Here is a 23,266-nt window from a genome sequence, read left to right as displayed (position 1 = left end):
GTATATACTGGACTATTTCCATGTAAATTACAGACAACAGTTATATACTAGAAGCAATAAATAGCTAAGAAATGTCCATAGTTGACCAAAGACATATCAGGAATAATATTTGTTTTTGGAAACAGAACCAATGTTGCAGTGGCTTAAACTGTTGCACTTTTGCTTTTCTTTCAGATGTAGGCTGTCCAGGTGTCCAGTACTGTGACTCCACAACATCAGTGGAGTCTGTTCTTTATGATCCACTCTCTACCATGTAGAATGTGTCTTCAAGATCAAAAAATGGTGGCTATAGTGCTCACATTCCAGATAAGGAAGAATGGGCAAGAAACAAAAGATCCACTCCGAATGTGATGGCAAAATTAAGACTTGTGAGTGAAAAGTGGAAATTTGTCTTCGGTACCTACACACTGAAAGAAATGTTGAAGAGAGTTCTTCAAGAGGCACAAGCAGGTGATTCCAAGTTAAATCCTAGAATGCAGGAATAAATGAAGAGCAATGGAAATGGTAAATATGTGGCTAAATTTGAAGGAATATTGGATGTATTAAATTCTGAGGTTTAAAATACCTGTGGAATTAAAATGCACCTACAATAACAAGAGGCAGGAGAAGTTTGTACTAGAGTTTGTCCTCAGGTTCTGGCATTAGGTAGGTAAAATGGTAAAATTACTTTTTTTTAAGACTATGAAGACAAGCGTGCATGTTGTAATCTGTTAAGCACTAAAAGGCTAATAGAATGTATACCTAACAATTTAATGGAGGCAAAAAGTATTTAAAAGAAGGCAAGAACAAAAAAGGGAACATAAAACAGATGGGTCAAATTTAAAGTTGCAAAATATAAACACAAACACTTTAGATGAGTTATTACTTGAATTAAGGTTGAAAATTTATCAGGCTAAAAATTCCCTACTACATACTGCTTACAAGAGGCGTATTTAAATATAAGGCCATACAAAAATGTTGAATGTAAATGCATGGGGGGAAATATACAGTAAGCAAACCAAATAAAAACAGTTTGTGGTATTATCATGCAATGAGATTTAAGGCAAAAAGCATTCTTTTACAATGTTGAAGGAATTAATTCACCAAAACACATAAAGATCCTAAATCTGTATGTGTTGAAAACATTTCAAATATGTAAAGAAAGAATGACAAATAAGATGAGAAATAGGTAAGTCTCTAACCATAGTTGAAGGCTTACACAGCTTTTTCAATAGCTGATAGAATATCCAGACCCTCCCCCCAAAAAAATCAGATGTAAAATAATCGACATTTACATATATTGAATACTTGATTTAAAAAACATAATTCACATTTTCTTCAAGTAAATAATTTATGCAAATTTACTCTATGCTGAATCGTAAAGCAAACCAATCTCAAAAGTTCAAAAGCATTTATCTTACATTCTCTAACACAGTGAGATTAAACTAGAAAAAAACAGAGATGATTAGAGGAACCCCCAACTCCTTTGAAATTATGTCACAGATTTCTTGATAGTCCCTGGGTCAATGAATAAAACAAATTTCAAAATAATTTCGAGTGTATAATATGACATACCAAAACATGTGAGTTGCAGCTAAGCAGTGCATGAAGGAAATGTATAGACTTACTTGCATACATTAGAAAAGAAGCAAGGCTGAAAGTCAATGACCTAAACTATTTTCAAGAAGTTAGAAAAAGAAAAGCAAGGAAATAATAAAAGACTAAATGAAATAACACATAATAGAGAAAGTAAAAATATTGTTTCTTTGAAGTCTAAAAACAGTAATAATCTCTACCATTTAACACATTTGAGATATTAGCCAATAAAATAAGACCTGAAGTAAAAAGATACAATGTTTAGAAAGAAGAAAGTAATAGCATTTATAGACAACTGGTTATGTGCATAGAAATTTCAAAAGACTCAACAGACAAAATAATGAACTTATCAAGGTCACTGAATACAAACTATACAGAAATTGTATTTCTATATATCAGAAACAAATAGAAATTAATAAAAATTATACCATTCACACTAGCATAAAATAAATACCTACAATTTTTTTAATCATTTAAGAAATTTTAAAAATTCTAAATATATGGCTATACCATGTTCATGACTTGGCAGTTTTGTAAATTAATCTGTAACTTCAATATATGATATTATCAAAATCCCAACAGTATGCTGGAGAAATTGACAAACTGAAGAAATGCAAAGGACAGAGAATATCCAAGGTAAACTTGAACCACAAAACTGAAAAAGTTCACCAACAGACATAAGACCTGTGATCATAAAAGTATAGTTGTAATTAACACTGATGTTGCCTGGCATAAGATAGGCAAATAGATTAAAGTAACAGAATAGATAGAATTCTGTATATATGGTGATCCACACATTTAGGTCATCTGTGATTTATGAGAAAGGGAAACTATTGCAGTGGTACAGTCAATTAGATAGCTGTGTTGGGGGACAAACTAGACCCCTTCCTTGACACCATATATACAGAAAAATCAGTTCCATATGGAATATGGTTTAAATGAGAAAGGAAGTGATAAAACAGATATCTTCATACTTTGGGGTAGGCAACTGTTTAAAGGACATAAAGCATAAAGGAACATTTTAAAGTAATTTGTGGTGATAGAATCAGGGTAGAGGTTATCACTTGCCTGGCAAAATTGATCAATAAGAGAAAAACAACTTAGCCAAACACAGTGGCTCATGCCTGTAATCCTAACACTGGGACGCTGAGGCATGAGGATAACTTAAGGCCAGGAGTTCAAGACTAGCCTGGACAACATAGCGAGACCTTGTCTCCACAAAAATTTTAAAAATTAACTGGGTGTAGTGGCATGCACTTGTCATCCCAGTTACTTGGCAGGCTGGGACAGGAGGAATTTGAGCCCAGGAGTTCGAGGCTGCAGTGAGCTATAATTGTGTCAGCACACTCCAGCCTGGGCAACAGAGCGAGACCCTGCCTGTCTAAATGTTTTTTTATAAAAGACAACTTGGTATCAGGAAATAAATAAGACATGAAAGCATATGAAATTATTTGATTTAGAATGTTGTTAATTTATTCAGATATTTTTTGATGTGTGTTGCCAAATATATATTAATAAGTAAGTGTGAATCTATTTTTTAAAATCAACTCTGAATAATCCACAAGCTCTGGATGGTTTGTTAAACACATTCATTGTGACCAAGTAAGGATTATTTCCATATGGGAGAAGGATTTAACATTGGAAAATCTTTTCAGATAGTATATGCTATGTTAATAGAGTAAAGAGAAAAGGCATATTACTATCGCAGTGAATGCAGGGGGTTGGAGGGGAGAACCAGCAAAATGTAAGTTATATTCACTTAAGATTTTAAAAATAAAACAGCCTCTTAATAGATGCAAAAACATTATTAGTACAACAAATGATAGTGTACCAAAACTCATGGTTAATGTAACAAGCTAATGGTACAGCTTTAGAGATGTTCCTTCATGCCAGCAATAGTGCAGGAATGGGCTGTTGTATTAATACATCCGCTCTGTGTTGCACTGGAAGAAGAAATAATAGGCATAAGGATTGGAAAGGGAAAAACAGTTATTGTCAGTGGGCAAGATCATTGTTTGTTTGAAAGTCCAAGGAACACTACAAAGTAGTATATATAACTAATGTGAAAGTGGAGAGGCTTTGGATATAAGACCAATCTGCAAGAATTAGTAGTGTTCTTTTCCACTTCAAACAGTATGTTTCAAAGTGTATTATTTGAAAGAATTTCATTCACAATTAAAACTCTAGGGGACCTAATAATACATCCAATAAAAATATGCAAGCATTTTGTAAAAGTAGACTGAGTGGAGCAATATTATATGTTTGTGGATGGGAAAAATCAGTACATTAAAGCATCAATTCTCTCCAAATCTATAAATTCACTGAAGTTCCAATCAAATTCTCAACAAAACTGTTTATGGAATTTAATCAACCTAACCTAAATGTGGAAAGAAAAAGCTGACATTTTTTTTAAAAAGGGAAAATAAGGTTAGGGGAGTCCCTATCATAAAGGAAGGTAGGGAATATAAAACTATAGTGATAACACAGCCCTTGTGATGCAAGGATAGACATGTAAGTCTACGGCACAGAAACAGATACATGAGAACTTGATATGTGACAGAGTGGAGAAATGAGTAACTTTTCAATAAATGGCACTGGGACAATTGCATGTCCATATGTGAAAAAAATTATTTACCCTTCTCACACCGTATTTTTAAAAACTGGTAGATTAAAGACCTAAATGTGGGTGGGGGAAATACCATTTTAAATATTTTAGAAGGAAATGCAGGAAAATTTGAACCAACGTAAGGAAGGAGTTGTTGGTTTGACTCAAAAAAGTGGGAACCATGAAGAAAACGATTCACACATCTGACCGTATTAACACTAGAAATTTAAGTGTGACAAAAGACTAAATATTAGAAGGCCAGCCACAGACTTGCAAGGTACGCACTTTACAATTATCTACCAGTAACTAACAAAGGAAGTGTCCAAATTACATAAAGGACTTCTTAAGGGGGTGGCAATAAATGAGCAATATATGAGAGAGAACCAAAAGGTCAATTAACAGGAAAATGTTTTAGCTCACTAGTAGTCAAGGAAATGCCAGTCAGCACAGCCAGATAACATTTCACATCCAGTCAGATAATAGCAACGATTGGCAAACACGTTGACAAAACAATTCATACTTTAGTAAAGTTGAAATTATACATTGCTTATAACAGCAGTTCAACATCTGTGTTTTTACAAAAATAAAGTTTGCATCATATTTAGGTATAGAAATTGTCAGAACCCTTAAAGCTTATTGTAGCCATTTGTTGGAGGGAGACAGAAGACTGAATTGCTTTTTTCAAAAACTAGAAATCACATTGATGTAAAACAGAGCCTTAGCTTTAGAGACGGGGGAAAAAAAAACTCTCCAGTATTTTGCTAAATTTATCTACATTTATAGATATTAACAAATGCAGTTTGTAAACTACCAGTCTCCTACATTGGTCATATTTTGACAAGGCTTTTTTTTTTTTTTCCATAGCATTGACATTCATACAGAGGTTACAATTCAGATTAGGGGAACATATGTGTAATAAAACAATTTAACCAAAAAACTTTCTTTCTCTTTATGTGAAATAGCAGAAAAGCAACAGCAGTTTATTACTTATGCTAAAATATGTATGATACTTAAACTGAATATTTCTTGAGACCTTTGCTTCAATCTATTAGTATCTAATACAAAATTTTTATATTTAGTTCAATAAATCATAAATTCAGTTTTCTTAGACTGAAAATTATTATCTAAATAACTTTGGGGTTCTAGTGATTAGTTTTAGAGACTGATTTCCTTTTAAAGAGAATTGCCTATTTTATGTATGTCCAATTTTACATATTTCTGAAAGAAGATACCTCTGTCTTTGTTAATATATGGTGTATGTATACAGTGAAAAATGTACAAGGATGTTTCTTACAGCAGTTACTGAAATAGCAGGAAGAAAAAGGTAACTTAGAAGACATTTGGCACTAGAGTCTCCAGTCAGATCTACTCCCTGGCCCATAAGCTAAGAACATTTTTGACATGTGTATAAAAGGAGTGACTTAATAGATTTGGCATGCTGCAACCCTGCATCTTTGAAAGAAAAGTCTAGCCCTCCAGATCACCTGAGGTCAGAAGTTCAAGACCAGCCTGACCAACATGGGAGAAACCCTGTCTTTACTAAGAATACAAAATTAGCCAGGCTTGGTGGCACATGCCTGTAACCTCAGCTATTCAGGAGACTGAGGCAGGAGAATCGCTTGAACCCAGGAGTCAGAGGTTGCAGTGAGCCAAGATCATGCCATTGCACTCCAGCCTGGGCAACAAGAGTGAAACTCAATCTTTAAAGTAAAACCACATTGTAAAAAAAAAAAAAAAAAAAAATTGAAAGGTCTAGTCCTCAATTTACTCCTTACTCCTGGGAGATCACAAGCTAAGCTCTTGGAATACCCTGCGTGACAGAAGGCCTTTGTTTACCTGGGGCCTTTGATCACACCAGATAGCTGATGCTACAGATTTATGGTGGGGGCATTGCACCTTGAAGTAGCAATTTAATCTCTGGGGGAAGTAGAAACTGAATAACAGCTGCCATTTCCATTCTCCATGTCTGCGATTAATACAAAATAAAAACCTTGGACACCAAGTCTCAGCTTCTCTGGTTGATATTTCATAAATGACCCACATTCAGTCAGAGAGGATTAAATGTTGTGCATGCATCTCCTGTCAGGTGGGACAACTGGAAGCTTGCCCCTGCTCTGGAACTCTTTTCTATCTGCGTTTTAAAATCTTAGCTGGTTTTAAACTGTACTTTTGTTCTAATAAACTGCAATTGTCAACATAACCACTTTTCTGAGTTCTGTGAGTCATTGAACTGGACAGTGGTTTTGGGGACCCTGTCACAACTGTTTAAAGAACTGTTCTTTAAAAATCATATTTGACAGACTGTATGTTCTGCAAATCGTAAAATATTTGCTATTCGGTCCCTTATAGCAACAGTCCCCAACCCTTTTGGCACCAGGGACCAGTTTCGTGGAAAACAATTTTTTTATGAACAGGGGTAAGGGGGGAGGTTTCGGGATGAAACTGTTTCACCTCAGATCATCAGGCATTAGTTAGATTGTCATGAGGAGTGTGCAGCCTAGGTCCCTTGCATGTGCAATTCACAGGCCACTGCTGATCTGACAGGAGGTGGAGCTCAGGTGGTAATGCTTACTTGGCCATCACTTACCTCCTGCAGGGCAGCTTGGTTCCTAATAGGCATGACCAATACTGCTCCTCGGCCCAGGGGTTGGGGACCCCTAACTTACAGAGTACTTTTGCCAACACCTGCAGAAATATAATGAAAAAATAACTTTGTTTTATACATTGAAAACAGCTAAAATGGATGAATATTGATATGAATAAATCTCAAACTGTTGGGGAAAAAAGGAACAGAAGGCTGATACAGTGTATCATTTATGTAACAAAACAATTATGAAAAATGTATATACATTGAGAAAATCACAGTTTTATTTTCAACATAATAGAGGGGTGTGTGTGTGTGTGTATTTGTTTACAAATAATAAAGCATTGCCTTTGCAGGGGTTAGTTTTCTTTAGACTGGGGACAAGACATTAAATCCACCCCTGGTTTACAGTGGAGGCAATATATAGTTGACCTTTGAACACTGCTGGAGTTAGGGGTACCGATCCTAACCCCCACCTTGCCACCCCCTGAAAATCTGAGTATCACTTTTGACTGCCCTCAAATTTAACTACTTCTGTTGATTGGAAGCCTAACTGATAACAAATAGTCCATTAACACATATTTGGTATGCTGCAGGTGTTATATACTGTATTCTTAAAGTAAGCTAGGGAAAAGAATGTTATTAAGAAAATTGTAAGGAAGAGAAAATATATTTACTCTTCTTTAAGTGGAAATGGGTCATCATAAAGGTCTTCATCCTCATGTTCATGTTGAGTAGGCTGAGGAGGAGGAGAAAGGGGGGCTCGATCTAGCCGTTTCAGATGTGGTGGAAGAGGTAGGAAAGGAGGCAGGAGGAGCAAGGCACAGTTGGTGCAATTTTCATTTTTTTTAAATCCACATTCAAGTGGACCTGTGCATTTCAAACCCATGTTGTTGAAGCATGCACTAATTGAAATTTTCTTAAAAAAAATCTTGGTTATTTGTAGCAGCCACAAAAAACAGATCACCCTAAGTTTAGTGTCCACTGATATCTAAAAGACTTTAAGGGTATTACATTTTAAGTGCTATTAGAATCTTAAGTCATCATCAAACAAGAAAATGGATATTAAAATGCTTTGTAAACTGTAAGTTAAGGTAAAAGTGGTATTCCTGATGTTAACCACTCTAAACTGAACTTAGGTTTCTAGTATGTACCAGCTGGGGTGACATAGTGAGACCTGGTCTCTACAAAAAACTTAAAAAATTAGCCAGGCATGGTGGCACATCCCTACAGTCCTAGCTGCTCTGGAGGCTGAGGCGGGAAGATTGCTTGAGCACAGGAGATTGAGGCTGCAGTCAGCCACAGTCACACCCCTGCCCTGTAGCCTGGGCAACAGAAAAAGACCCTGTCTCAAAAATAAATAATAAATAGATTTCTAGTATATCGTGTTTAATGATACCTTCTCTACCTGCATTCCAAGAGTTGCTAGAAAAAACAAATGAGACAACATCCAAAAAAACCCCACAAAACCTTACCTTTAAAAGTGATAAAATACTATGCAAATTAGTCTTATAAAAAGTATTACTAGTACCTTGACTGTGATGACACTCATGCACCGTAATTATAATTGTGAAGGGAAAAAAACAATACTCACTTTGGTTTCCTGAGACAAGAGGTGAGCTGTGTGAGCTATGAATAAGGAAAACTAACTAACAGTCATATAGGTCTTTCCTTGTAGTCATGCCAGGTTAATTAAGGGATAAGAGAAGAATAGGACGTGGGTCCTGCCTTTTTTTTTTTTTTTTTTTTTTTTCAATTCAGCATTTACTGAGCATCTACTATTTGTCAGGTGGAGGAAAGCTAAGTACTTAAATATATTAACTGTCGTCCTCATTTGCCTGAAAAAGGATTATCCTTGTTTCTCATGTGAAAATCGAGATTCAGAGAAGTTTAGCTTAAAACCTAATAGCTTCTGAACTAGCATTTGAACCCGTATCTCTGACTGCTAAACATGTGTTTTACAGAACCAACAATAAGAAAACTAGGATCCAAGTGTTAACTAGTAAAGAGAAACAATTACTGTAGGAGACAAGGGAAGAATGCATTCATGTGGACAAGGAGCAGTTAGGGGAGGCTTCCCTGCAACAGATGGAGCACGAAAGAGGCCCTGAGAATAGGAATTTGGTAGGTATAGGAAAATAGCCATTGCTAGCAAAGGACAGTGATAGCTCCAGTTACCATTTACTGAGTTACCTGCCTAGGTGAGCCAGTGTGCCCGTCTTAGAAGATGAGAATATTCACACTGGCTGCCTCTGGCAACCTTTTGGTCCCAGGACAAGAAATAGGGGCGAGTGAATGGGAGAGTCATTAAGACAGCATGGAGAATTGAAGAAACCTGGAAATAATGGAAGATTCTAGTCATTTTCAGAACTCAAGAACAGGCCCAAGGTCTGGGTAAAGCCTGTAACATAACATACATAATTTTGTAAATGCACCATATCAGATAACTACTTAAGGATGTTTTGGATGGCAACTGATTTTTGTAAACTCATTTTAGAGTACTAGGTATTGGAGGGACGGAGATGGGGGTTGGAGAAACAGTGGAAGTAGACTTCAGAGGACCAGGTTACTATACCATTTCCCTTGAGGCAATTTCGGATTGTATGTATTATAAGAATGTATCGAGCCTCCGTCACCACATTTACCCTGCCTTCAGGGTTGTGGGTGTAAAATGATCAATATAAAAATACTGGAAGATAAAAAGATTGATGTAGATGACAGGTTTTATGGTCAAGCAGCATTGATGTTGCTACTGTAAAAAAGTGTAATAGAGAGTTTATCATAACATGATCTAATATGATTTTAAAGGCTTTTTTCTACCGTTGAAAGTTTTTTTTTTTTTTTGACAGAGGCGTCTCACTCTGTTGCCAGGTACCAGGCTGGAGTGCAGTGGCGCGATCTCGGCTCACTGCAATCTCCAGCTCCTGGGTTCAAGCAATTCTCCTGCCTCAGCCTCCTGAGTAGCTGGGACTACAGGCACGTGCCACCATGCCCAGCTAATTTTTGTATTTTTTAGTAGAGACAGGATTTCACCATTTTGGTCACGATGGTCTCGATCTCTTGACCTCGTGATCCGCCCGCCTCGGCCTCCCAAAGTGCTGGGATTACAGGCGTGAGCCACCGTGCCCGGCCACTTTGAAAGATTTTTAAGACAGATACTTATAACTTTTCTTCTGTGGGCAATAATTTTTAAGAAGAGCTAAATCCTTCCTGTAGCCAGACTTTGCAAGTGAAAGAGGAAACAAGCCAAGGGAACCTCACTTAGGATATAAGACACTCATAAGCATGGGTGTTGCAGCTGCCCCGTTGTCATGTTCTTAATGACACATTTAAAAAGTATAGATGGTGAATTCCCACGAAATATGTATTCTTTGCTGTTTACCAGGGTTAGGTAGGTATATGAGCCGCCAGATAAGTACGTTTCTGCATCTTCAGCGTGTCTGTGCCACATTGTGGTCACCTGTTTGGCAGTTTTGCAACATTTTAACCCATAATCTACCAACTAGTTTTATAGGGTTTTGTTTTGTGTAGTTTGTATTGTTAAAACAGTATACAGGTTTTCATGATCTAGATTGTTAATTACATTATTTTTCAAACTCATTCCCCTCCTCCTGTTGAGACTCACTGTCCTGTGGGGAATGAGAAGAAAAACAAGACACTCTGTCACTCAATCTGTCGAACATTGATATGAGAATTAGGTTCAGACCCCTTGGCTTAAGCACAGACATTTAATTATCTAAGCCAGTAGTTTTGAAATGTTTTTTATAGTGGAATCTACTCTTTAAAAAAAAATCATTCACCAAAGCCCAATATATAAAGAATATGAATGTGAACTCACCTGCTAAGCTGATTCCCTGGTTATTCCTTTTAGCGTAGGCACACAATTCTAAGCCCACTGACCTAAGCCCGCCTTCATTGTTATCCTCATCTCTGGCCATTAGCCTAAACAGGCTCTCCAGTATAGCCACGTTTAGTTCCCCACGTGTCCTGTTTTGTAATCCTGTGCCTTCATACATGCAGTTCTTCCATTGTGAATGCTTCATCCTCCTGCCACTTTATTTTGATGACATTTAATTGTCCTTGATGTAATCTTTTCCTAGAAATCTGCCCTGATGCCCTTGTCTGTGCTTCCTTTGCATTCATGTCATTCGTGATCATAGACTTTACTATACTGTAATAGGTAATTTACTTGTCTGACTCTCCCACACTGCAATAGTGTTCTTTTTGGAACATGTTCTTATTTGATATTCTGCCTCCAGTTCCAGGCCATAGTTGGTAATCAGTTACGTTGGTAATTGGATGAATGGATAGACTGACGAGCAGATGGACGGATGAAGGAATCTGCCAGCAGACCAAGTGAGTGAAGTGTCCCAGTGCCTTGAACTGAGAAAGAAAATAGAAGGAACTGAAAAAAGAGAATTCTCTTCATATGGCCAGCTGGATTGGGATTTGTCTGTGGGCTAAGAGTAGATCGGACATACTTCCCAGAATGCAGCCATCGCTGAGTTAGCCCTAGGGAACAGTCCAGCATGAGTCATATGCCTTCTCTCCATATCTGGTGCCCTATATTTATAGCTAATGCTGGTGGGTTTTCACTTGTTAAACAGCAAAAGAAAAATGATTGCATGAAGGCCAAACAAAAGACTAATGGAAGTGAGTTTAATAATTAATTTTTAAAAGGCTTACACATGACAGTTCAGCTGGGAAGTTATAGAAGCATTTAAGCTGAAATTTCAGCTACAGGATGCAGCTCTCTGGATTGTTCTTCTGGGGTTAAATGGGTAATTTGAAAGCTGGCAGGAAGAAGGGCAGTGATACTTGTTTGTCTACATTTTTTGTCTTTTAAATGGCAAAATAGCTCTTTGGAAAGAAGAGTGTTTTTCTTTTGTATGATACGAGATGGCAGAGTCAATGAAATGTGGAATTGAATGAACTAGAAGCTGCATTACTTAATATATACTGATTGTATAGCACAGGTTTCAAAATCATTTAGTTAATATTTAAGCTTCCTTTTCCTTATAACTTAATTGGCACATTACTGCACCCAGACAATTACCATAGAAGCAAAACATTCTATGGAGGTTTTCTACCTAAATTTTCCTTTCCATATATACTTTTATTGAAGGGTCTAAATGTATTCTCAATAAATGGTTGACAAAATTAAATTTATAAGTGCAGGAATTCCGCTATATGAGACAGAAAATAAAAATTGCATTTATTGAGCATGTACCATGTCCAGAACACCAGTAGGCCTTTATTTCATGAGGTATCTCAGGAAACCTTCACAACTACCCTAAAATGCTACCCTCATTTTCAGACAAAGAAACAGTCTTTAAGAGGTTAGGCAGTTTTCCCATCCACACAGTTTGGACCAGGTACATGTGACTTAGTTATCTATTCTTTCCACTTCATTACTGTGTTGTGTTCCAATGGCCATGCAGTAAGAAACCTTGTTAACAGAGTCAAGTATGTAACAGGAACCAAGAAGAAGTGCCCTGAGATGTTAATCTCCTCCCCTCTAATTCTCTCGTTTCTCCTTGGAGAAGATGAGAAGACCTGCATCCTCTGTTTCCCTCTTCACTAATCTCTATTCAGTGCCCAGATTGATGTTATTTTATAAAAGATAATTTTCATTTCAATAGCAATTTAAGAGCCAACAAAAAAATTGCAAAATCTTATTTCATCCTCATTTTACAATGGAGAAACTAAAATCACGATAAATTTGTGATTTGCCCAAGGTTAATTAATAGCACAATGCTTTCCCCACCCCCAGAATTTCTCATTTCACATACCCTTTTTACTGCATCCTCAAGTGACAATATGTGGGGTTTATCTGTAAGGATGGAAGAGAATTTCACTCTCTTAAGTTCCATGTGTTGCTTCTCATATCCTGAGAAAAGTCTATCCTTCTAAAGCATGAGATTTATTAAGTACACAAAAATCTCTCCATATTCCACTGTAATTATCTGAATGTGCAGATACCACTCTGCATCTTGGGAGATTCCACAAATGGGTGTGGGAAAACACATACAAATAGTTAACCACTGTTACTCATTCCAAATGATATGAAGGTGGTCCTCAGCACAGTAGAGAAAGAAGGCTTAGAAATCTTCCCACTAAAAGGAAGCTTCTGGCCCACTTTTCTTCCTGTGGCTTCTTACCTAACTGCTACAAAAGCCCATCAGATAGGCAGGCTTAGCTATTTTCCAGATGTAAGAGCAGGAAGGGGAACTGTAGAGTTTTTGTTGTCTCATCTCATTTTACTTAAAAAAGAAAAAAAAAAAACACGAAGCTCCCACAACAAGGTAAAACCCCATCTCTACTAAAAATACAAAAATCAGCTGGGCGTGGTGGCATGTGCCTGTAGTCCCAACTACTCAGGAGGCTGAGGCAGGAGAATCGCTTGAACCCGGGAGGTGGAAGTTGTAGTGAGCCAAGAATGTGCCACTGCACTCCAGCCTGACAACATGAGTGAGACTCTGTCTTAAAATAAATAAGTAAATAAATAAATAAATAAATAAGACTTACACATAAGACCTAATACCATAAAAACCCTAGAATAAAACCTAGGCAAAACCATCCAGCACACAGGCATAGTCAAGGACTTCATGACTAAAACACCAAAAGCATTGGCAACAAAGCCAAAATAGTTAAATAGGATCTAATTAAACTCCAGAACTTCTGTACAGCAAAAGAAACAATAATTAGAGTGAATCGGCAACCAACAGAATGGGAAAAAAAGTTTGGAATCTCCTCATCTGACAAAGGGCTAATATCCAGAATCTACAAAGATCTAAAACAGATTTACAAGTAAAAAACAAACCCGTCCAAAAGTGGGAGAAAGATATGAACAGACACTCTTCAAAAGAAGACATATATGAGGACAACAAACATATGAAAAAATGCTCATCATCACTGGTCATTAGAGAAATGCAAACCAAAACCACATTGAGATACCATCTCACTCCAGTTAGAATGGCAATCATCAAAAAATCTGGAGACAACAGATACTGGAGAGGATGTGGAGAAATAAGAACACTTTTACACTGTTGAGGGGAGCGTAAATTAGTTCAACCATTGTGGAAGACAGTGTGGCAATTCCTCAAGGATCTAGAAATAGAAATTCTTTGACCCAGCAATCCCATTGCTAGGTATATATCCAAAGGATTATAAATCATTCTATTACAAAGACACATGCACATGTATGTTCATTGCAGTACTGTTTACAATAGCAAAGACCCCTAACTAACCCAAATGCCCATCAATGATAAACCGGACAAGGAAAATGTGGCACATATACACCACAGAATACTATGCAGACATAAAAAACAATGAGTTCATGTGCTTTCTAGGGACATGGATGAATCTGGAAACCATCATTCTCAGCAAACTGACACAAGAACAGAAAATAAAACACTCCATGTTCTCACTTATAGGTGGGTGTTGAACAATGTGAACACATGGACACAAGGAAGGGAGCATCAGACACTGGGGTCTGTTGAGGGGGACTAGGGGAGGGACAGCAGGGGGTAGGCAGTTGGGGAGGGATAACAGGGGGAGAAATGCCAGATGTAGCTGATAAGGATGGAGGCAGCAAACCACATTGCCATGTATGTACCTATGCAACAATCCTGCATGTTCTGCACATGTACCCCAGAGCCTAAAGTGCAATAAAATGTATTTTAAAAAAATAAAGAATTGAGGTTTGGGAGCCTCTGCCTAGATTTCAGAAGATGTATGGAAATGCATGGATGCCCAGGCAGAAGTTTGCTGTAGGGGTGGGGCCCTCACGGATAACCTCTGCTAGGGCAGTGCGGAAAAGAAATGTGGAGTTGGGGTCCCCACACAGAGTCCCTACTAGGGCACCACCTAGTGAAGCTGTGAGAAGAGGGCCACCACCCTCCAGCCCCCAGAATGATAGATCCACCAACAGCTTACACCATGCACCTGGAAAAGCTGCAGACACTCAACACCAGCCTGTGAAAGCAGCCAGGAGGGAGTCTGTACACTGCAAAGTCACAGGGGTGGAGCTGCCCAAGACCATGGAAATCCCTCTCTTGCATCAGCAAGACCTGGATGTGAGACATGGAGTCAAAAGAGATCATTTCAGAGCTTTAATATTTGACTACCCCCACTGGATTTCAGACTTGCATGGGGCCTGTAGCCCCTTCGTTTCAGCCAATTTCCCCCATTGGGAATGAGTATATTTACCCAGTGCCTATACTCCCATTGTATTTAGGAAGTAACTAACTTGCTTTTGATTTTACAGGCTTATAGGTGGAAGGGGCTTGCCTTGTTTTGCATGAGACTCTGGATTGTGGCCTCTTTTGGAGGGAATGGGGGGTTGAGATGGAGTCTTGCTCTGTCACCCAGGGCGGAGTGCTGTGGCACAATTTTGGCTCACTGCAACCTCCACCGCCAGGTTCAAGTGATTCTCCCGTATCAACTTCCTAAGTAGCTGGGACTACAGGTGCACACCACCACATCTGGCTAATGTTTGTATTTTTGTAGAGGTGGGTTTTCAGCATGTTGGTCAGGCTGGTCTTGAACTCCTGGCCTCAAGCAGCCTGCCCACCTTGGCATCCCAATATACTGGGATTTCAGGCATGAGCCACTGCACCCTACCATTGGACTGTGAACTTTTGAGTTAATGCTGGAGTAAGTTAGGACTTTGGGGGGCTGTTGGGAAGGCATGATGGGTTTTGAAATGTGAGGACATGAGATCTGGGAGGGGGCAAGGGTGGAATGATATGGTTTGCCTGTGTTCCCACCCAAATCTCATCTTGAATTCCTACATGTAGAAGGGACCTGGTGGGAGGTAATTAAATCATGGAGGCAGGTCTTTTCTGTGCTACTTTTGTGATAGTGAATAAGTCTCATGATGTCTGATGGTTTTAAAAAGGGGAGTTTCCCTGCACAAGCTCTCTCTTTGCCTGCTGCCATTCATGTAAGACATGACTTGCTCCTCCTTGCCTTCCACCATGATTGTGAGGCCTCCCTAGCTATATGGAACTGTAAGTCCATTAAACCTCTTTCTTTTGTAAATTGTACAGTCTCAAATATGTCTTCAGCAGAAGCCTGAAAATGGACTTATACAGGGAGGCCTGAGAAAAGGTCAAGAGTTTGAGGAACAACTCATCAGGAGAGCAGACAGAACACACACAATATTTATTAAGTAAATCTTCTTATAAGAGTCTGTTTTCTAATGCCTTGAAACAATTGTAGTAATATCAGAAATCACTGATCACAAGTTACCATCACAGACTTAATAGTAAAAAATGAAAATGATGCGAGTATTTTCAAAATATGACACAGATGCATGAAGGGAGCACATGCTGTTGGAAAAATGGAGCTTACAGACTTGTTCAGCAGAGTGTTGCCTGGCCAGTGACATGCTACTTAATAGGTACACCTAAAGCCTGTGTACCAATAGGTTGAAAGTAAAATGATGGAATTAAGTTATACCATGATATTATTATCATGTAAAATAGTTTAAGGCAAAAAGCATTACTAAGAATAAAGAAGCTCAGTTTATAATGATTAAAAAGTCCAGATGACCAGCAAAGTATACTAATTCTAGATTTATGTCTGCAAACACAGACTTGAAAACCCATGAGGCAAAAATTGACACATCTACTAGGTGAAATATATAAATCCACAACATGATGAGAAATTTTAACATTTTGTATAGGCAAAAAGGAAGTATATACACATGATTAATAATCTAGTGGATGTGTACAGAACCCAACAATTGCAGAATATACATTCTTTTCAAGCCCACTTTGAATATTTATAAAAACTGATCAAATACTGAGCTGTAAGTTTCATCTCAGCAAATTCCAAAGTTTTGATGTCATGAATGAAATGAAACCTGACATTTCAAAATTATAGATAGAATATGCTCTGGAGTAACTTATGACATCGCTTGGGGATGAGGAGAGCCATCTGAATAGTGTTTTAAGGAAAGTATCCATTCATTGATCCAGGGTAATGGAGCAGGAACCATTCTAATGCAGAAGCTCTGGATAAGCAGTTGGTGTTCAGCTGTGTATGTAAATTCCTATGTGAAGGCTATGGTGTCATGGCTAAAGGCATAGTTTCTGGAACCAGATTGTCTGGGTTCGAATCTCAGTTCTGCTTCTTAACTCAGTGTGTGATGGTGGGCAAGTTGCTTAATCTCTGTGTTTCAGTTCCTTCATCTTTAAAGTGGTAGTATTCTACCTCAAGGCATTGTTGGTATATTAAATGGTTTAATTTATAAATGTATGGTGACAAGTTCTATGTAAGTAGTTGTGCAGCACCACAAATGTCTGCTTGCTTTTGTGAAACCCAGTGTGTAGAATACAGTAGATGAATGTATGCACTTAGGGTATATATGTAAATAATACATTGAATTAGTGAAATGTAAATAATAAATTGAATTAGTGAAATGCCCTGGCATTGCCGGGATTGGAAAGGCAGACAGGTTTGGATGGAGATATGCGTCAAACAAGATGGGCATGACAGATGATGGGCCGTGAGTTAATGGTGGCTGAGGCTTGGCAACATGGAGATTTGTTGCACTGTTTTCTCTACTTTTGTAAACATTCGAAATTTTCCTTATTAAAAATACTTATTGTCGGGCGCGGTGGCTCAAGCCTGTAATCCCAGCACTTTGGGAGGCCGAGGCGGGTGGATCACGAGGTCAAGAAATCGAGACCATCTGGTCAACATGGTGAAACCCTGTCTCTACTAAAAATACAAAACATTATCTGGGCATGGTGGCGCGTGCCTGTAATCCCAGCTACTCAGGAGGTTGAGGCAGGAGAATTGCCTGAACCCGGGAGGCGGAGGTTGCGGTGAGCTGAGATCGCGCTATTGCACTCCAGCCTGGGCAACTTGAGCGAAACTCCGTCTCAAAAAAAAAAAAAAAAAAAACTTATTTAAAAAATGTTGGCCCACAAAATCCAATTAGTTGCCCATTTCAGTTCACCTTTGCATCTGACCATTTAGTTGCCCTGGAGGTTGAGAACTGATAACATGATATAAAGTAATGTTTACCTCATATTCACATTTTAGAGAGCATTTGATTCATGAAATATTTTCATTCAGTCACATTAGAAAGAATTTGCAGAACTCTTTTGGTCTCAAGCTGTGTTCATCACTTTAAATGTTTATTGATGACTAATTGAATGACTGAATGAGTAAGAAAGTAGATAACTGAGAATGAGAAGAAAATGTGACGAAATTTCAAGTCAAATGTAGAAAATAGTGTAACTTCTATACAAACACAAAGGTTTGTGACTCAGGTAGAGACAGGGCCAAGGCCTCAGTGTGCAAATAGCATTATTTATTAACAAATCTTTTGAAGTTAAACAGTAGCTAAAATATCTTAGCTTTCATGTTTAATGATTAGTTTATGTAACCTCACAGCACTAGCCTGGAAGCTGAACTCATTTATTTTTCTTACACACTGTAAGCAATAGCACCTGTGGTTCAGGACAGGGCTCTCACACAAGGAGTTAATGAAGCTCAATCAGTAAGCAGGTGTTTCTAAAAACTGTGCCACTTCTTGATTTCATACTGTACTCAGGCACAGGCAGCCAATAGATTTTTTTTTTTTAAACAAAAACATAAGTGCAATGATGGTGGTAAAGTATTGAGAATTTTATAGTCTTAATGTTATAACTCACTTCTAATTTTTGTCAAAGTAAAGTACAAGGTCTGAGACAGGCTTGGATCTGAATCCAATTTGCACCAGTCACAAGTTGTGTGGTTCTTGGCAAGTTTTATAAGCCATCTGAGCCGCATTCTTCTCATTTATAAAGGGGAGTAACACCAGTCTCCAGTGAACTAGTAAATGTTTAACAATTAGCTCTCAGGCTTAGCCAAAACAGGGTTTGCTAATTTCCATAGTGCAATTATTTCCACCATGGCCTCTTTCAAGCTGCCAACGGGCCATCCCTGCACGCAGGATTGGGAGAGACGGGCAGCAGCAGCACACCACTATGTGGATTTCCACTAGGGAGATGCAGCAGCCTCCATGACCTCAGGAGCCAAGATGGTGGTTCAGTCCAGTGAAAGTACTAAGAAACTGTGTGTCTTAAGTACTTATTACTTTTAAAAATATATGTTATTTAGTTGTAAGCTTATATAATTCTATTTTAAATAATAATGGGAGATAAAAACCAGCTTGCCAAACTCCTGAAAATTTAACAGTTGGCCCATGTGAGCTACATACAATCTACCTGGTTCTAGCACATTGGTTTCCATCTCCAGCTCCTGGATTTCCTTAAAATTACTGGAATGAAGATTTCACCATGACGCATACCCAAATCACAGGCTGTGCGACTGGAGTGTCACCAAGTATACTGCCAGGTTCTTCTCCAGAATGGCCAGGCCAGCTTGCCTTCCTGCCAGCAGCACCTGAGGGTTCCCATGCTTCCCCTGACGAGGTGCATAGATATGCAATAAAGTATAGATGGACACTGCTGATGGATGCCGCAATACCATGTAGCACTTGAAGCAACAGTAAGGCCTCCAACTTGAAATATCCACTGACAAGCATAGTGCCTGGTGATAAAAAGTAAAAGCAGAATTAGATGTATAGTACAATACTGTACTTTTAAATGCATGCAAAACAATAGACTTATTCAAGAATATTCAAATTAAAAGATGCACATCAGATGTATTTGAATGGTGGCTCGTGGAGGGAAGGGATTTATTGTGTCAATGAGCCACATTCAAGCTTGTATTCCTATTGTCTCTTAATGAATCTGTGAAAGTTTACATGTTTATCTAATTTATTTTCCAGAAAAACCACATGGAACCTATATTTACTGTATTTGCATAGTTAAGCAATATTTCCAGGATAGGCGCTACATACAGCAATCATTAAACTTAAAACCATTCAAGCCAATTTATCTGTTTATTGGTAGGATTTATTATAACACTAGCAGAGCCACAAGCAATTTAATTTCCGTCTTGTGCATATTATCCCACTTAACCTTCAAAACAAAGATTTGAAGCCCAGAGGAGCTAAATGTTTTACCCAGAAAGAGAGAAGTAGCAAGGACAAGGGCAGCAGCTACTTAGCAAATACAGAAATTACCTGGCAAGGAAAAGAAAGATTGACGGGGACTCTGCTGGGTAAATGTGAGACCACTGGGCTGTACATCTTCATTATTTTCTCAGGCATTCTTTGCCCCAAGGCAAAATTCAAATATTATAACAACGATTATCTCGTGAGTGTGAATTATTTTATATTTATTTAAATAATGAAGCTGGCAAGGGCCTTGGAGATTTTAGAAAACCCCTTGTTATCACTTACATGATCAGTATAACAAGGCTTAGAAAATGCAGGTTTTCCAATTTGTCCATGTTTACACAGAAAATTTTCTAAATAGCCAGGATAGGAAGCTTGATTTTCTAACTCGTAGGCCGTGTGTGGTTTAATAGAATCATATAGACTTTTTAGATTCTGGAAAGACAGGACCATCATCTATCTATAGAACTTAGACAAGCTGCTGGATATTCCCAAGTCACTTGTCAGTCGTACAATAGGGATACTACCTGACTTATATTGTTGTGGCAAAGATCATTCATGCATGCATTTTTGCATTTATTGAACACATATTCAGGGAGCCAACATCTATGGGCCAGGCACTGCTCTAGGCACAAGGATATAATCGTGAGTCTAGAAAAATTTCTGTGCTTGTGGAGCCTACATTCTAGCAAACTTATATTCAAATGGATGAATAAATAAATATGTAAATCAATCAATCAATGAGTGCTATAGACAATAAGGCACGTAAGGAAGTAGAGATGAAGAAGGCTGAATTTTTAGTTAGGGAAGTCAAGTGTATATTTTTACGAAGGTAAGATTCGAGCTGAGACCTAAAGTAAATGAGGGAGCAAGCCATTCTAAAGTCTGGAGGAAGAAGGATTATGAGAGGAAACAAGAAAAAAGTCCCAAAGTAGTAATAAACTTGTCTTATTCCAAGAAGAACATTGTAGGGGAACAGAGTGAAAGAGACTAAGTGTAACAGGAGGTGAATTCAGTGAGATGAGTAGATTATGTTAAGGCCTTACGGTCGATGGTAAATAGAAAACCATTCGGAATTTTGAACAGATAACTGACATCATTATATCTGATACACTTTTTTTATTTGTTTACTTTATGATGATATATTTTTTATTTCTATCTCATTTCTTCTTTCTTCACATTTCTTCTTTCTAATGCAGAAGACTTTTCAGTCGGATTTACATTTTTTAAAGATGACTCATGAGATTGTGGGGGACCTAAGGTGGTAACAGGGAGACTGGTTAAGAGGATGTTGCTGTAGTCTGTATAAAGAGATGGTGGTGGCTTAGACAGGGAAGTAGTGGTGGAAGCGCTGAGAAGCAGCTGCATTCAGGATCTATGTTGCCCTGAGCAATGGGTAATTCATTATCTATTTATCCAACTGGCTAAATTATGCTGCCATTTACCAGAGAAGGACTGGGAAACAGCAGGTTTTTCAAGGGTAAAGAGATATGAGTAGGGGGGCAAGTATTCTGTTTTAGACATGTTAGGTTCAAAAAGGTTATTAGACATCCAAGAATAAAGATGTCAGGCATGCAACTGGATACACTTCTCAGTTGCATGGAAGAGGATGAACCTGAAGATATAAATTTGAACATAACCCATGTTTACATATTGTGAGTGAAGATACAGATGGAAAGAAATCCAAAGTCCAAACCCCAAAGCATTTCAATATTTAGAGGTCAGAAAAAGAAAGAGAAAATAGCAAACAATACTGAGAAGAGGCCAATGGAATCAGGAAAATCGCAGATGATGGTGTCTGAAAGCCAAGAATAGAAAGCCTCCAAAAAGAGATAAAGAGATCAACTGTGTCAGATTCTCCTGAAAGGTAGGCTAAGGTGAAATTTGGCCATTGGCAAGATAGAAGCCATTGGCAACCTTGACAAGGTTAGCTTCAGTTGGAGGTTGGGAAAGAAAGATTGCTTAGAGAGTGCTGAATGAATGACACTGTGGATACAAATAATTCTGTCACAGAGATTTTGTTTTAAAGAGGTACAAAGAAATGGGTGACAGCTAAGAGGGGTTTGTAGAGACCAGGAATGGTGTAGTAGATTGAATATTGTTCCCAGTTATTTATCACCCTTCTGATTTGTGTCTTTGCTGCAGTGAGAGAGGTTGTAGTGTATGTCTCAACCTACCTGGTGTTAGCCTTAGCTAATGACTTAACTTTGGCCAATGGCATGTTATAAGATGGGCCACAAGCAAAGGCCTTAAACGCATTTGAGAAATTTTGGCTTGACCTCTTGTGGTCCTATGGAAAGCACACACGTGCACACATACACACACACACACACACACACACACACAGAGAGAGAGAGAGAGAGAGAGAAAGAGAGAGAGAGAGAGAGAGGGAATAGCTGCTGGTTTAGCGAAAATGTGAAGACACGTGGAAGGCATCTGGCCCTAATATGAATCTTGAAGCAAGTTTAGCCAACCTGCAACTTAAGTGGAGCTCCCCAGAAAATCATGGGCTGACAAATGAGAAAAATAAGTGCTTATTGTTGTGACTTACTGATTTATTACACAGAAAATCCTGATTGGGCTAAGCTCCCCTACTGTGTGCTTCCATAAGCCTCATTCTTCCACTGTCATAACCTAGATGCATGTATCACAAATGCTTCCTCTGACTTCCCTCCCTTCATACCCGCAGCCCTTTGAAGGGCTTAATTGTGCCGGTATCATTCATAGTTCCATCCTCAGTGCCTCGTGCAGTGCTTGGCACGTAGTAGGGGGTCAATAGGATATTTGTTGAATGGAAAGGATAAAGTACAATGATTTGAGCTTTAGAGACACCAGTCAGCAGGTGCCCCTGATAAAATATTGTATGAGTGTGAGGAGTTCTGATTAATGGGATCTGATTTCAAAGAAGTGTGCAATGGGGATGTTGGGGCCAAGAGCAGAGCTCACTGAGGCTTATGCCAGAGTCTTAGCTGGCAGAGTTTTACAAGGAGGAAGAGAAAACTGCTTATTTTTGTGCTTCCAGGAAAAGAGGATTTGTAGGGTTAGAGCCCTAAAGGAAGGAGGAAACTTGGTGAAGAAAGAAGAAGTGAAGAAAAAAAGAAATGGAATCCTAGTGAGGAAGACAGAGAAGAAAGTGAAGTCAGCATTTGTTAACTACCATGTGCCAGGTGCTAGGCTTGGCACTTGTACCTGCATTCTCTGTCTATAAGGGAGATGCTCAGAGACTTTTGGTTGCACATGAAAGGAAATACAACTTTTTTTTTTTTTTTTTTTTTTTTTTAAATGGAGTCTTGCTCTTGTTCTGTCACCCAGGCTGGAGTACAATGGCATGATCTTGGCTCACCACAACCTCCGCCTCCCGGGTTCAAGTGATTCTTCTGCCTCAGCCTCCCAAGTAGCTCAGATTACGTGCATGTGCCACCACACCCAGCTATCTTTTGTATTTTTTATAGATACAGGGTTTCACCATGTTGGCCAG

At 38.4% G+C, this 23,266-nt stretch overlaps 2 long non-coding RNA genes across 3 annotated transcripts in view; one reads left to right on the top strand and one right to left on the bottom strand.

Moving 5' to 3' along the window:
- LOC116534099 overlaps positions 1-5,036 on the top strand; it is an 18,889-nt gene extending 13,853 nt beyond the window's left edge. For both annotated transcript variants that reach the window (XR_004261590.1, XR_004261589.1), the window contains exon 2: positions 175-5,036. This is a non-coding gene — a long non-coding RNA (uncharacterized LOC116534099). The remainder of the gene's footprint in view (positions 1-174) is intronic.
- LOC116534110 lies at positions 3,435-23,266 on the bottom strand. The gene is made up of 3 exons (XR_004261592.1): positions 23,255-23,266; positions 7,942-7,946; positions 3,435-3,518 (listed from the first exon to the last, which is right to left on the bottom strand). It is a non-coding gene; the product is annotated as an uncharacterized LOC116534110 (long non-coding RNA).

Source organism: Sapajus apella, unplaced genomic scaffold (assembly GCF_009761245.1).
Source record: "Sapajus apella isolate SASKATOON/1434 unplaced genomic scaffold, GSC_monkey_1.0 scaffold3, whole genome shotgun sequence".
Taxonomy (NCBI): Eukaryota; Metazoa; Chordata; class Mammalia; order Primates; family Cebidae; genus Sapajus; species Sapajus apella.
This window is presented reverse-complemented; position numbering and strand designations above follow the sequence as displayed.